This window comes from Oncorhynchus keta, chromosome 8 (genome assembly GCF_023373465.1).
Source record: "Oncorhynchus keta strain PuntledgeMale-10-30-2019 chromosome 8, Oket_V2, whole genome shotgun sequence".
In the NCBI taxonomy this organism is placed as follows: domain Eukaryota; kingdom Metazoa; phylum Chordata; class Actinopteri; order Salmoniformes; family Salmonidae; genus Oncorhynchus; species Oncorhynchus keta.
In genome coordinates, this window is record NC_068428.1 from 28,998,686 (window position 1) to 29,014,327 (window position 15,642).

Consider the following 15,642-nt stretch of genomic DNA (forward strand, 5'->3'; position numbering starts at 1 on the left):
GTTTAGCACAATGCATCTGACTCTTCAGAATTAAATAGTTCCTATCAAATAAATCAATAATATTTCTATTTTAGAAGCATTATGAATGTGAAATAGAGAAGTCATTTGAGGATATGGATGATGTGGACTTTTAAATGGAGTGGAGTCATAGATGGAGTGGACTGATAGATGGAGTGGACCATTAGATGGAGTGGACTGATAGATGGAGTGGACTGATAGATGGAGTGGACTATTAGATGGAGTGGACTGATAGATGGAGTGGACTGATAGATGGAGTGGACTGATAGATGGAGTGGACTATTAGATGGAGTGGACTGATAGATGGAGTGGACCATTAGATGGAGTGGACTGATAGATGGAGTGGACCATTAGATGGAGTGGACTGATAGATGGAGTGGACTGATAGATGGAGTGGACCATTAGATGGAGTGGACTGATAGATGGAGTGGACTATTAGATGGAGTGGACTATTAGATGGAGTGGAGTCATAGATGGAGTGGACTGATAGATGGAGTGGACCATTAGATGGAGTGGACCATTAGATGGAGTGGACTGATAGATGGAGTGGACTGATAGATGGAGTGGACTATTAGATGGCGGGGCCCGATAGACGGAGTGGACTGATAGACGGAGTGGACTGATAGACGGAGTGGACTGATAGACGGAGTGGACTGATAGACGGAGGGACTGATAGACGGAGGGACTGATAGACGGAGTGGACCGTTAGATGGAGTGGACTAAAAGATGGAGTGGACTAAAAGATGGAGTGGACTAATAGATGGAGTGGACTAATAGATGGAGTGGAGTCATAGATGGAGTGGAGTCATAGATGGAGTGGACTGATAGATGGAGTGGACCATTAGATGGAGTGGACCATTAGATGGAGTGGACCATTAGATGGAGTGGACCAATAGATGGAGTGGACCAATAGATGGAGTGGACCATTAGATGGAGTGGACCATTAGATGGAGTGGACCATTAGATGGAGTGGACCATTAGATGGAGTGGACTAATAGATGGAGTGGACCAATAGATGGAGTGGACCAATAGATGGAGTGGACCAATAGATGGAGTGGACCAATAGATGGAGTGGACCAATAGATGGAGTGGACCAATAGATGGAGTGGACCAATAGATGGAGTGGACCATTAGATGGAGTGGACTATTAGATGGAGTGGACTATTAGATGGAGTGGACTATTAGATGGAGTGGACTATTAGATGGAGTGGACTATTAGATGGAGTGGACTATTAGATGGAGTGGACCATTAGATGGAGTGGACCATTAGATGGAGTGGACCATTAGATGGAGTGGACCATTAGATGGAGTGGACCATTAGATGGAGTGGACCAATAGATGGAGTGGACCAATAGATGGAGTGGACTATTAGATGGAGTGGACTATTAGATGGAGTAGAATAATAGATGGTGTATTAAATGGAGTGGATTCATAGATGGAGTGGACTATTAGATGGAGTGGACTATTAGATGGTGTATTAAATGGAGTGGATTCATAGATGGAGTGGACTGATAGATGGACTATTAGATGGAGTGGACTAATAGATGGAGTGGACTAATAGATGGAGTGGACTAATAGATCGAGTGGACTAATAGATCGAGTGGACTAATAGATGGCGTATTAAATGGAGTGGATTCATAGATGGAGTGGACTGATAGATGGACTATTAGATGGAGTGGACCATTAGATCGAGTGGACTAATAGATGGCGTATTAAATGGAGTGGATTCATAGATTGAGTGGACTGATAGATGGACTATTAGATGGAGTGGACTATTAGATGGAGTGGACTATTAGATGGAGTGGACTATTAGATGGAGTGGACTATTAGATGGAGTGGACTATTAGATGGAGTGGACCATTAGATCGAGTGGACTAATAGATGGCGTATTAAATGGAGTGGATTCATAGATTGAGTGGACTGATAGATGGACTATTAGATGGAGTGGACTATTAGATGGAGTGGACTATTAGATGGAGTGGACTATTAGATGGAGTGGACTATTAGATGGAGTGGACTATTAGATGGAGTGGACAAGAGTTGCAAAGGGTCGGAAACTTTCAATTGAAGTTAAAACCTGGAATTTGGGGAATTTTGCTTAAATTCATCAAAAAAGTGGGATACACATAAGGCAATTCTAGGTCTTGTGACATATTTTGGTTAAACTATCCCCAATTCAATGGAATTGCAACCCTCTGCATGCACAGTGCATTCTTCCATCACATGTGCAGCTGATTCTCAAGATCTTGCACACTAATGAGATGCTATTGAGCCCACGCTGTCTGAGCCAAGGACTACATGCTTTCTGGTAAGTTTTGATTACAATACTGGGTGAGGTGAATATATTTGAAATGACGTACATGATGTTCTGTTAACTAGTAAATAGTAGCCTACAACAAAGTGTTTATATACATCAGCGGTTTCTTTTAAATAATCATTAACATTCCACCCATGAGGCCAATAGAGGGTGATTTGGTCAATTGATTGAAGGAAAGGGATACCTTTTAATTCCGTCATTTTAATTCCTTTTTCCGTTGATTAGATATCTCCTAACTTCTTCCATTGATTAGACATCTCCTAACTTTTTCCGTTGATTAGATATCTCCTAACTTTTTCCGTTGATTAGATATCTCCTAACTTTTTCTGTTGATTAGATATCTCCTAACTTTTTCTGTTGATTAGATATCTCCTAACTTTTTCCGTTGATTAGATATCTCCTAACTTTTTCTGTTGATTAGACATCTCCTAACTTTTTCTGTTGATTAGATATCTCCTAACTTTTTCTGTTGATTAGACATCTCCTAACTTTTTCTGTTGATTAGATATCTCCTAACTTTTTCTGTTGATTAGACATCTCCTAACTTTTTCTGTTGATTAGATATCTCCTAACTTTTTCTGTTGATTAGACATCTCCTAACTTTTTCTGTTGATTAGATATCTCCTAACTTTTTTGATTAGACATCTCCTAACTTTTTCTGTTGATTAGATATCTCCTAACTTTTTCTGTTGATTAGACATCTCCTAACTTTTTCTGTTGATTAGATATCTCCTAACTTTTTCTGTTGATTAGACATCTCCTAACTTTTTCTGTTGATTAGACATCTCCTAACTTTTTCTGTTGATTAGACATCTAACTTTTTCTGTTGATTAGATATCTCCTAACTTTTTCCACACACGGAACGAGGATCTATGACTGTAGCCTATTGCTGCTTTGATGACTCATGATTGGCCAACAACAAGCTACACTCGCAACACTCCACTCACGTGAAAAGCAAGAGCAGCAGCATAAATGATAAAACTCTCTCTCTCTCTTTACTACAGCAGTCCCGTTCTGATCTGTAGGGGCCATTCCGGACAGTTAAAATGACATATACCCGAGACCCGTGAGTTATTGTTTTGTATATTGGTTTTTATTAGATTGATTTAATGGATCAGATTAATTGGCATTATGCCAGAAATGTTAGTGGGAAAGGATCAGAATTGGGCTGCCTGTGTAAACGCAGCCTTAGGATGATGAGGCCTGAACAGTGTACCATAGTAACGGGGACTAGCATATGTCAACACAAAGCAATAACACTTCAAATAGAATAGATCTACTGTGCATAAAGACACTAGGGTCAGGGGTTTATTACAGGGTTAAGGATCAGGGTTAGGAGGGGTCACAGTTCCCATTGTGTCGAGGACAGAAATGATAGAATCAGAACTGGGTTCAAATACTATTCAAAATCTTTAAAATACTTGTGCGACTGTCATATTGGTCCATTCCGCCAGGCAAGCGCAATGAAGCCCAGCTGAAATTATTTCAAATAGTATTTGAACCCAGGTCTCGTTGTATTTAGACCTCTGATGATGGATTGGAACTGTCAGGTGCTGGTTAGAGCTAAACTCTTTTGTCTACATAGTAGACCAAATATTTTACTTTCAATCTCATTCATTTATTCTTTCTGTTCCTTCTGTTCATCGGCCTTGTCTCTTCTATTCCCGTCTTCTATTCCAGGGGTCACCACCACCTTGATTCGTTTGGCAGTTTCCTAAGATGCCACCGAATACTTTATGATTATAAAATACCCTGTCATCTTTTTCTGGTACATTTACATTTACATTTAAGTCATTTAGCAGACGCTCTTATCCAGAGCGACTTACAAATGTGTCCTCACTTTATGACTTGCTGCAAACTGACCATTAGGCTAAGTAAAGGTGCAGAAGAAAATATCAGAGTGAAAAGGAGACTACACAGACCTCAGATGTAATGTCAATGGTTAGATTGGCTAAGGTTTCGGTCAGTGATGACCTTGGTCAGACTCAGAGCATCTAATTGAAGAGTAGCTCAAACCTTTACAGTTTGAAGGTGTTACTTATGTTATTCTTCCTCTGGCAGGTATGAGGTGTCCCCTTCCTAATTCCCCCATGCCACCCCTGTGTGGGAGTGCTCCTCACCAGTCAGGTCTGGCAGGTATGAGGTGTCCCCTTCCTAATTCCCCCATGCCACCCCTGTGTGGGAGTGCTCCTCACCAGTCAGGTCTGGCAGGTATGAGGTGTCCCCTTCCTAATTCCCCCATGCCACCCCTGTGTGGGAGTGCTCCTCACCAGTCAGGTCTGGCAGGTATGAGGTGTCCCCTTCCTAATTCCCCCATGCCACCCCTGTGTGGGAGTGCTCCTCACCAGTCAGGTCTGGCAGGTATGAGGTGTCCCCTTCCTATTTCCCCCATGCCACCCCTGTGTGGGAGTGCTCCTCACCAGTCAGGTCTGGCAGGTATGAGGTGTCCCCTTCCTAATTCCCCCATGCCACCCCTGTGTGGGAGTGCTCCTCACCAGTCAGGTCTGGCAGGTATGAGGTGTCCCCTTCCTAATTCCCCCATGCCACCCCTGTGTGGGAGTGCTCCTCACCAGTCAGGTCTGGCAGGTATGAGGTGTCCCCTTCCTATTTCCCCCATGCCACCCCTGTGTGGGAGTGCTCCTCACCAGTCAGGTCTGGCAGGTATGAGGTGTCCCCTTCCTAATTCCCCCATGCCACCCCTGTGTGGGAGTGCTCCTCACCAGTCAGGTCTGGCAGGTATGAGGTGTCCCCTTCCTAATTCCCCCATGCCACCCCTGTGTGGGAGTGCTCCTCACCAGTCAGGTCTGGCAGGTATGAGGTGTCCCCTTCCTATTTCCCCCATGCCACCCCTGTGTGGGTCCCCTTCCTAATTCCCCCATGCCCCCCTGTGTGGGAGTGCTCCTCACCAGTCAGGTCTGGCAGGTATGAGGTGTCCCCTTCCTAATTCCCCCATGCCACCCCTGTGTGGGAGTGCTCCTCACCAGTCAGGTCTGGCAGGTATGAGGTGTCCCCTTCCTAATTCCCCCATGCCACCCCTGTGTGGGAGTGCTCCTCACCAGTCAGGTCTGGCAGGTATGAGGTGTCCCCTTCCTAATTCCCCATGCCACCCCTGTGTGGGAGTGCTCCTCACCAGTCAGGTCTGGCAGGTATGAGGTGTCCCCTTCCTAATTCCCCCATGCCACCCCTGTGTGGGAGTGCTCCTCACCAGTCAGGTCTGGCAGGTATGAGGTGTCCCCTTCCTAATTCCCCCATGCCACCCCTGTGTGGGAGTGCTCCTCACCAGTCAGGTCTGGCAGGTATGAGGTGTCCCCTTCCTAATTCCCCCATGCCACCCCTGTGTGGGAGTGCTCCTCACCAGTCAGGTCTGGCAGGTATGAGGTGTCCCCTTCCTAATTCCCCATGCCACCCCTGTGTGGGAGTGCTCCTCACCAGTCAGGTCTGGCAGGTATGAGGTGTCCCCTTCCTAATTCCCCCATGCCACCCCTGTGTGGGAGTGCTCCTCACCAGTCAGGTCTGGCAGGTATGAGGTGTCCCCTTCCTAATTCCCCCATGCCACCCCTGTGTGGGAGTGCTCCTCACCAGTCAGGTCTGGCAGGTATGAGGTGTCCCCTTCCTAATTCCCCCATGCCACCCCTGTGTGGGAGTGCTCCTCACCAGTCAGGTCTGGCAGGTATGAGGTGTCCCTGACCTCATGTCCCCATGCCACCCCTGTGTGGCAGCTATACCCGTGATACCTCTGTGTTGGAACGCTCCTCACTAGTTAGGTCAGGCTGGTGTGAGGTGTCCCTGCTGCCGTCCTCGTGCCATCCCTGTGCCATACCTGGGCCATCCCTGTGCCATCCCTGGGCCGGCATCTCTGAACTCTAGGATAGAGTTCCAGGTAGCCTTGTGTGTTGGTTTGGTTATTCCCTCCTAGTCAGGACAGGATCTTGTTTCCATGTTCCCCTGCCACCCCAGTGCTGCAGCGCCCCATTGGCTCCTCACCAGGACCAGGCACTTCATTTGGGTTTATGAGGTGAGGGAGCGTTCCGATGGGTGTTACCCTAGCAGCCATATTAGACTATGCCTAGCGACAGGGGAGCCCTCGGCCTGGGGGACACAGAGTTATCTAACATAATTATCTCACTGTCAAGAGTTCACCAAGCAGGGGTCACCAGGGGTTGGCATTGCCAGGACGCTCTGTTCTTCAGGAGAAGAACATGTGTATGGATGGTGGAGATTGTTGTTATGGAGGGAATGATTTAGTAATGGAATAGACTGCCGTTGACAGAAGTAATACCGAAAGCCCAGCCACAATATTGGATATTTAGGATTGTTTTGAAATATTGCAGTATTTTCAATGGCATATTCTGTATTTTTTGCTATTTTCCGATAGATATTCAGTCTTGACAGCACTGCCTTTCAACAGATCTCAACTGGAAGAATACATCTGCCAATGCAGTCCCCTGGTTGGACATCACAGATGGTAGAGGGATGTGTTTGATGGGCCTGGCCCACCTGTCACGTTCTGACCTTAGTTCCTTTGTTTTTGTCTTTGTTTTAGTATAGTCAAGGCGTGAATTGGGGTGGGCAGTCTGTTCTTTTTTCTATGATTTGGGATTTCTATGTTTGGCCTGGTATGGTTCTCAATCAGAGGCAGCTGTCAATCGTTGTCCCTGATTGAGAACCATACTTAGGCAGCCTGTTTTTTCACCCTTGAGTTGTGGGTGATTATTTTCTGTTCTGTGTTTTGTGTATTCACCGTACAGGACTGTTTCGGTTTGTTCGTTGGCGCTTTATTGTTTTGTTTCAGTGTTCAATTGTTTTATTAAATCAATATGGACACTGACCACGCTGCGCATTGGTCCTCACCTTCTATCACCAACAATGGCTGTTACACCACCAGTATACAGATTTGTTTTTATTTTTTTATTTAACTAGACAAGTCAGTTAAGAACAAATTCTTATTTACAATGATGATCTACCAAAAGGCAAAAGGCCTCCTGCCGGGACGGGGGCTGGGATTAAATGTTTTTAAATAAAATAGGACAAAACACACATCACCACAAGAGACACCACAACACTACATAAAGAGAGACCTAAGACAACAACATAGCATGGCAGCAGCACATGACAACACAGCATGGCAGCAACACAACATGGCAGCAACACAACATGGCAGCAGGCCAATATGGTACCAGCATAAAACATGGGACAAAAATGATTGGGCACAGACAACAGCACAAAGGGCAAGAAGATAGAGACAACAATACACCACGCAGCCACAACTGTCAGTAAGAGTATCCATGATTGAGTCTTTGAATGAAGAGATTGAGATAAAACTGTCCAGTTTGAGTGTTTGTTGCAGCCTGTTCCAGTCACTAGCTGCAGCGAACTGAAAAGAGGAGCGACTCAGGCATGTGTGTGCTTTGGGGACCTTTAACAGAATGTGACTGGCAGAACGGGTGTTGTATGTGGAGAATGAGGGCTGCAGTAGATATCTCAGATAGGGGGGAGTGAGGCCTAAGAGGGTTTTACAAATAAGCATCAACCAGTGGGTCTTGCAACAGGTATACAGAGATGACCAGTTTACAGAAGAGTATAGAGTGCAGTGATGTGTCCTATAAGGAGCATTAGTGCCAAATCTGATGGCCGAATGGTAAAGAACATATTGCCGCTCGAGAGCACCCTTACCTGCCGATCTATACATTTAATCTCCATAATCTAGCATGGGTAGGATGGTCAAATGAATCAGGGTTAGTTTGTCCCCACACCACTTCCAGTAGCATCTGGTCTCCCATCCAGGGACTGACCAGGACCAACCCTGCTTAGCTTCAGAGGCAAGCCAGCAGTGGGATGTAGGGTGGTATGCTGCTACTACCACACACCTACCACCTACTACCTCATAACTACTACCTACTACCACACCTACTACGTTCTTGTGAGGACGAGAGTGTGGAGAATACATAAAACATTGCATTTGAGAAGCACTCGCACTCCCCTTACTGTATTACCTCACACTGCCCCTCCCCCATTCACTGAACCTTCTTCCAACCAGGACAATGTCAACAATAGAGAAAAAACTAGATATACACAAAGTAAACATTTTACTTCATAATTCTCAGCTATCTATATGTGAATCATACTAATTTAGCTAACCAGATAAATTACCTAAAACTATGCAAGGTAGATGTCAATTCTTCGTGGATAGCTAGCCAGCTAACAATTATTTGTGGCTATCTTACTAGGTAACAGTAGTAGCTAGCCAGTTAGCCCTATTGACTTACTATGGGCTTGCAATTTACTCACACTATTGGGTATTGTAGGCAGGTAAAAATGCAAAAATATACACTGCATGTATTTATTAACGTATCAAGATAAAATATTGTAGTCAGGCAGCATGAAATGTGTATAGTTAACATTTAATTTCAAAGTCAGCAGCTGTGTTCGAATACCCATACTAACATACTCTATACTACATACTTAATGAGAATATACTACATACCATTAGATCATTTTTGTATACTGTAAACCAACGTTTTCCTTTCAGTTGAGTGTACTAGAGCTTCGCCTGTCTACCGAAAGTTGATGCTGTTGCTATGCAACTTCTTGCTAGCTTTTTAACATAACAAATTACTAGCTAGACATTTTACAACTTATGTTGTGTTCTTAAATACAATCTGGAGTACCAGAGAGCGCTCAGAGTGAGCTCTGAGCATTTGTAAATTCAGTGCGTTGTCATATTGTCCGTTCATAAGTTCGCTCTTGGAGCGTTTAGAGCGCACACTGGACGTTCTGGCCGAGGGTTGATCCGAGCGTTCTGGCCTCACAGCGGCAGTCAAGCACCTGAGCTAACTAGCTAACGTTGGCTAGCTTGCCAGCTACTTCCAGACACAAATGAGAGAACACCTCACTCTGACCATTTTACTCGCTCTAGCAGAGCTGGTTAGGCAGTTTTCATGTTATCCAGAGCGTTGGTGACTAACTGTGCTGCTGGCAACAATTGAAGTACTTTTTTTACCAATGTTTAGTAACCCCGGCCATATATTCAACGGGTGTTGTGCCTTTGTAAATCCATCAGTTATTCTGTGCTCTGGTACTCAGACGAGAGGGCTCTGAAATCAGAGTAGATAGCCAGAGCGAAAGCACCAGAATGTCCATTGAGAACCTACAACGACTATACCACTTAGCTAAACTAAGAATTATGGGATTAATCAGGCCAATAAACGGTGGGTAGTTACTTAGATAGCATATAGTTAATATACTGGTAATTTTGAGCTAACATAACCGGTACATACTGCTGTAATGATATGCTATGTGGTTCATAAGGATAGTGTAGCTAACAAATTGTCAGCCAACATAACGTGTAATGTAACTTATTTGAAAAGTCATTACTTTATTACATTGCTCAACATTTTTCTTAACATTTGTCATAATTAGTTAAAGGAATGAATTTGTATCCGCTCTCATTGGGCTTCGGCTACATATTTTCTGCCATTTTCTTAAAATCTGAAAACAATGTGAATCCACGCCCATTTTATGAAGAAATGCATTATGGGCCCTAAAAGCATGGAAATAGTGTCGACTTCTTGTATAAATCGTATTTTGGCAAATGTAGTACGACATCCGGGAACTTTTGGCATACTAACTTTATCCATACTATGACCAATAAGCATACTAATTACCCAATTTCCGTCACAAATTTGAATGCTCGGAGTACGGCAGTAATAATTTTGAGAAACACCCCATGTGTACAGTTTGGCAATTGAATCAAACTCGTGTTGCTGTATTTCAGAAGGGGTAGAGGGTGTTTTGATGCACAGTGTGTTGCTATGGTCTCAGATCTGTGTACCTGACATCAAACACAGAACACGAAGGCATACACACACACACACACACACACACACACACACACACACACACACACACACACACAGCCACTCGCCTCTCCCAAATTCTGTCATGCTCAGCTGACTCTCTCTGTCTCTCCCCCTTCTTTCATCTCCCTCGTTCTGTCACTCTCCCATTCTTTCTCATCAACATCCAGCTTCCTTCCCTCTCCCTACTAGAGAGAAGAAATTACTCTGTCATTATTCTGTGATCTGTATCTGTTCCGTGGCCTCAACACACACGTGCGCATGCACACACTCTCTCACGCACGCACCCTCGTACACACAGTCATTACTCACATCAACTGTATCCTTTTCTAAGCACACAGCACTTCTCATGGAAATACACTCAACATGCACATACTTTTATTGAGACACATTATGATGCCTTCGAAAAGTATTCAGACCCCTTGACTTTTTCCACATTTTGTTACATTACAGCCTTAACTCTAAAATTGATTAAATTAAAAATTTTCCTCAGTAAAGATTCAGACCCTTTGCTATGAGACTCGAAATTTAGCTCAGGTACATCCTGTTTCCATTGATCATCCTATAGATGTTTTCGACAACTTGATATGAGTCCACCTGTGGTAAATTCAATTGATTGGACCTGATTTGGAAAGGTACACACCCTGTCTATATAAGGTCCCACAGTTGACAGTGCATGTCAGATCAAAAATGAGGTCAAAGGAATTGTCCGTAGAGCTCCGAGACAGCATTCTGTCGAGGCACAGATCTGGGGAAGGGTACCAAACAATGTCTGCAGTATTGAAGGTCCCCAAGAACACAGTGGCTTCCATCATTCTTAAATGGATCAAGTTTGGAACCACCAAGACTCTTCCTAGAGCTGGCTGCCTAGCCAAACTGAGAAATCGGGGGAGAAGGGTCTTGGTCAGGGAGGTGACCAAGAACCCATGGTCACTATGACAGACCTCTTGAGTTCCTCTGTGGAGATACTAGAACCTTCCAGAAGGACAACCATCTCTGCAGCACTACACCAACCTGGCCTTTATGGTAGAGTGACCAGACGGAAGTCACTCCTCAGTAAAAGACACATGACAGCCCACTTGCAGTTTGCCAAAAGGCGCATAAAGACTCTCAGATCATGAGAAACAAGATTCTCTGGTCTGATGAAACCAAAATTGAACACTTTGGCCTGAATGCCAAGCGTCACGTCTGGAGAAAACCTGGCACCATCCCTACGGTGAAGCTTGGTGGTGGCATCATCATGCTGTGGGGATGTTTTTCAGCGGCAGGGACTGGGAGACTAGTCAGGGTCGAGGCAAAGATGAACGGAGCAAAGTACAGAGATATCCTTGATGAAAACCTGCTCCAGAGCGCTCAGGACCTCAGACTGGGGCGAAGGTTCACCTTCCAACAGGAAGCCAAGACAATGCAGGAGTGGCTTCGGGGGCAAGTCTCTGAATGTCCTTGGGTGGCCGAGCCAGAGCCCGATTGAACTTCTCTGGAGAGACCTGAAAATAGCTGTGCACAAAGTTCCCCATCCAACCTGACAGAGCTTGAGAGGATCTGCAGAGAGAAATGTGAGAAACTCCTCAAATACAGGTGTTGCCAAGCTTGTAGCGTCATACCCAAGAAGACACAATACTGTAGTCACTGCCAAAGGTGCTTCAACAAAGGGTCTGAATACTTATGTAAATGTGATTTTTCAGGTTTTCTTTGTGCAATTTATTATTTTTAAATCAATTTTAGAATAAAGCTGTAACGTAACAAAATGTGGAAAAAGTCAAGAGGTCTAGATACTTTTGGAATGCACTGTACATATCCTACATATCTCAGCCCTTCTGAAAAATCATAGTTGACAGTTTGTCTGATCCAGATATAACCCTCCTTACTGATGCAGTTATAGACATGTTACAAATGATTAATTCATAGATGGGAAGAGTTCAATGTGTTAGAGGGCAACACTACACACACACACACACACACACACACACACACACACACACACACACACACACACTGTACACCGACAGAGAGGGAGAGGCCCCCAGGGACAAGTAAAATTAATTCACATGCCAAGTTCATTTGCAGGTCTATTCTTTTGTCTTAGTATCTCACCGCACACACACTCTCACACTCACACAGACAACCTGACACGTTCAGGTTTGATGTCATTCGTGGCTATTTCTGTGAGCTGTCATTGCTAATAATAAAATGCATTGTCTCGTGACAGGTGCCGTAAAACAAAACGTGTGCATTCTAAGTGGTAACAGTCTGCTCTGCTCGGTGGGATGGACTGGTTATGCCTACATCCTGTTTTTCCCAGCACTACATAGAAAGGCTATTTGGTGGTGCACATATTATATTTCTTGGAACATCCCAGGTTAAGACACCTGTAAGAGGCCAACCTGCCTTTACACAGTGTTTCTTTCACCCCCTCTCTCGACAGGTGTAAGCAGCCATGACTAAGTCCTATGAGTTTAACTGGCAGAAGCACCTGCCGGGCTTCATGCAGGAAGGAGCCTCATTCGACAGGTTTGACGAGGTAAGAAACAAACTCAAACTATCAACATTTTGGCAAACACTGAGTGCCAACTGCCAACCTGTCCTCCAACCAACTTGACATTAATCATTATATTACATTATACAATGGGTGAGTCTAATCCTGGATGCTGATTGGTTAAAACCGCATTCCTGCCGGTGTCTATTCCACAAGTTTACTACCGGCTAAAGCTATGATGTTGAAATGCCTATTCACTCCGTTCCATCTGACTGCTCAATCCACTGGCTCATCAGCCCAGCCAGACAGTTTATCAACTTGATCTCCACTATAAAAAACATCGAGACATTCTCTCCCATTTCTTTTAGACTAACATGATCTCCCATTTCTTTTAGACTAGCATTATCTCCCATTTCTTTTAGACTAGACTAGCATTTGGTTTCAACAGCGGAGATTTTTATAAACCTTGCTGTCTGCATCTCCGACAAAATGAAACAAATCTCCGGCTGTCAGACAGCTTTTCTCAGCCAGTCGAAATAATGAATCAGCTGGCATCCTTTTTCTGGATGTATACAAAGAAATGTCAATAGAAAACAGGTAACACAAAACACAATGCAGCTAGTTTGCAGTCTTTTCAGTTTGTGTAAGGTTCTGTATATATTTTCTTAGTCAACCTTGTGTTCTGTTTCTTTGTGCTCTTGAATGTAGCCTTGTTTCTTTGTGTTCTTGAACGTAGCCCTGTCTTTCATTTTTGTTCATTGATTTCACCTGTTAGTTACTCACCTGGTCTCATCAGCTCCTTATTTAGTTCAGTTCATTCTATTTGTGCCGTTGAGGTATTGTTCATTTTCACTCTACTAAGCCTTGTCCTAGCTTGTTTGTGAGAACCAGTTATATCCTTCAGTCCTAGTTTTGATTAACCTACCTGTGCATGGCCATTGCCTGCCGGTGACCACGATTCCTGCCTTCAGCGAAGGCGAAATTAACACCTGCCGCACTCTCCCAGAGTATTCATTACAGTTTGTAGTGATTGTGTTAGCTGTGTTGTTGGCTGGCTCCTCTGAACAAGTGTCCTGACGAGAGCACATTTTCTTTGCCAGGTGAAATCGTGTATCATTAGCTCATTGTTATGGATTTATCCAAATTTCACTAGAAAACCGCTTAAACAAACGCAAATGCAGCTACATGGCTGTTATTCTGACTGCACTGTTTGACGTGACTGTAAGTTACCCGTAGTTAGCTAGCTAGCAAGCAAGGGATAACAATGTTGCGAAACAGTATGGCAATGGAACATTTTGAACAAGCGCCTCTATAGATTCAGAACAAAAAGACTTAACGTCTGGGTCTCTGGCAACTGAACCGACCAGCTGGCTTGAGTAGTAACCTTAGATTTGTGTCGGGACTATATCTCATGGAAGGATGACATAGTATGAGTAAATTCATTTGAAAATGTCAATCATTATTTGAATATATGTTGGTAACCCGTTATATAAAAGTGAATAATGCCCCCGAAGCCGGTGTTTGGAGGATATATTGGCACGGTTTGCCGGCCCTCGACTTTGTCTGGGCCTACAGTAACAACACCCATGCCATATCATCAACACTGGCTTCTCAGGCATTATCACTTAAATAAAACACACTGCCATTTCTATCCTAACTAGAATGTCATTATCTCTGAGTTTTGGGTGTCAACATGGCGCCCATTAGAATTAGTGCATCTCAAACAAGGTTAGCCTGAAACTCGATCTATGGCCTGTAGCTCTGTGTCTTTGTGCAGCAGTGACACAAATAATCCTACCCTAATGACGGTCCTCTCGCTGGACATGAAGACACAAACACACACATGTAGGGGCTGTCTCCTTTATGGCATTTAGAAATCATTGCGTTATATATGTGAGAATGCTGTTCATCGACTACAGCTTGGCATTCAACACCATAGTACCCTCCAAGCTCGTCATCAAGCTCGAGACCCTGGGTCTCGACCCCGCCCTGTGCAACTGGGTACTGGAATTCCTGACGGGCCGCCCCCAGGTGGTGAGGGTAGGCAACAACATCTCCTCCCCGCTGATCCTCAACACGGGGGCCCCACAAGGGTGCGTTCTGAGCCCTCTCCTGTACTCCCTGTTCACCCACGACTGCGTGGCCACGCACGCCTCCAACTCAATCATCAAGTTTGCGGACGACACAACAGTGGTAGGCTTGATTACCAACAACGACGAGACGGCCTACAGAGAGGAGGTGAGGGCCCTCTGAGTGTGGTGTCAGGAAAATAACCTCACACTCAACGTCAACAAAACTAAGGAGATGATTGTGGACTTCAGGAAACAGCAGAGGGAACACCCCCCTATCCACATTGATGGAACAGTAGTGGAGATGGTAGCAAGTTTTAAGTTCCTCGGCATACACATCACAGACAAACTGAATTGGTCCACTCACACTGACAGCGTCGTGAAGAAGGCGCAGCAGCGCCTCTTCAACCTCAGGAGGCTGAAGAAATTCGGCTTGTCACCAAAAGCAGTCACAAACTTCTACAGATGCACAATCGAGAGCATCCTGGCAGGCTGTATCACCGCCTGGTACGGCAACTGCTCCGCCCTCAACCGTAAGGCTCTCCAGAGGGTAGTGAGGTCTGCACAACTTATCACCGGGGGCAAACTACCTGCCCTCCAGGACACCTACACCACCCGATGTTACAGGAAGGCCATAAAGATCATCAAGGACATCAACCACCCGAGCCACTGCCTGTTCACCCCGCTATCATCCAGAAGGCGAGGTCAGTACAGGTGCATCAAAGCTGGGACCGAGAGACTGAAAAACAGCTTCTATCTCAAGGACATCAGACTGTTAAACAGCCACCACTAACATTGAGTGGCTGCTGCCAACACACTGTCATTGACACTGACCCAACTCCAGCCACTTTAATAATGGGAATTGATGGGAAATTATGTAAATATATCACTAGCCACTTTAAACAA

The 15,642-nt window shown here is 44.7% G+C and overlaps 1 long non-coding RNA gene across 1 annotated transcript in view; it reads left to right on the plus strand.

Annotated features, from left to right (window-relative positions):
* LOC118378903 (uncharacterized) overlaps nt 1–13,170 on the plus strand; it is an 88,776-nt gene extending 75,606 nt beyond the window's left edge. Inside the window, exon 4 of the long non-coding RNA XR_008140982.1 lies at nt 12,617–13,170. This is a non-coding gene — a long non-coding RNA (uncharacterized LOC118378903). The remainder of the gene's footprint in view (nt 1–12,616) is intronic.
* Nucleotides 13,171–15,642: the final 2,472 nt, after the last annotated feature.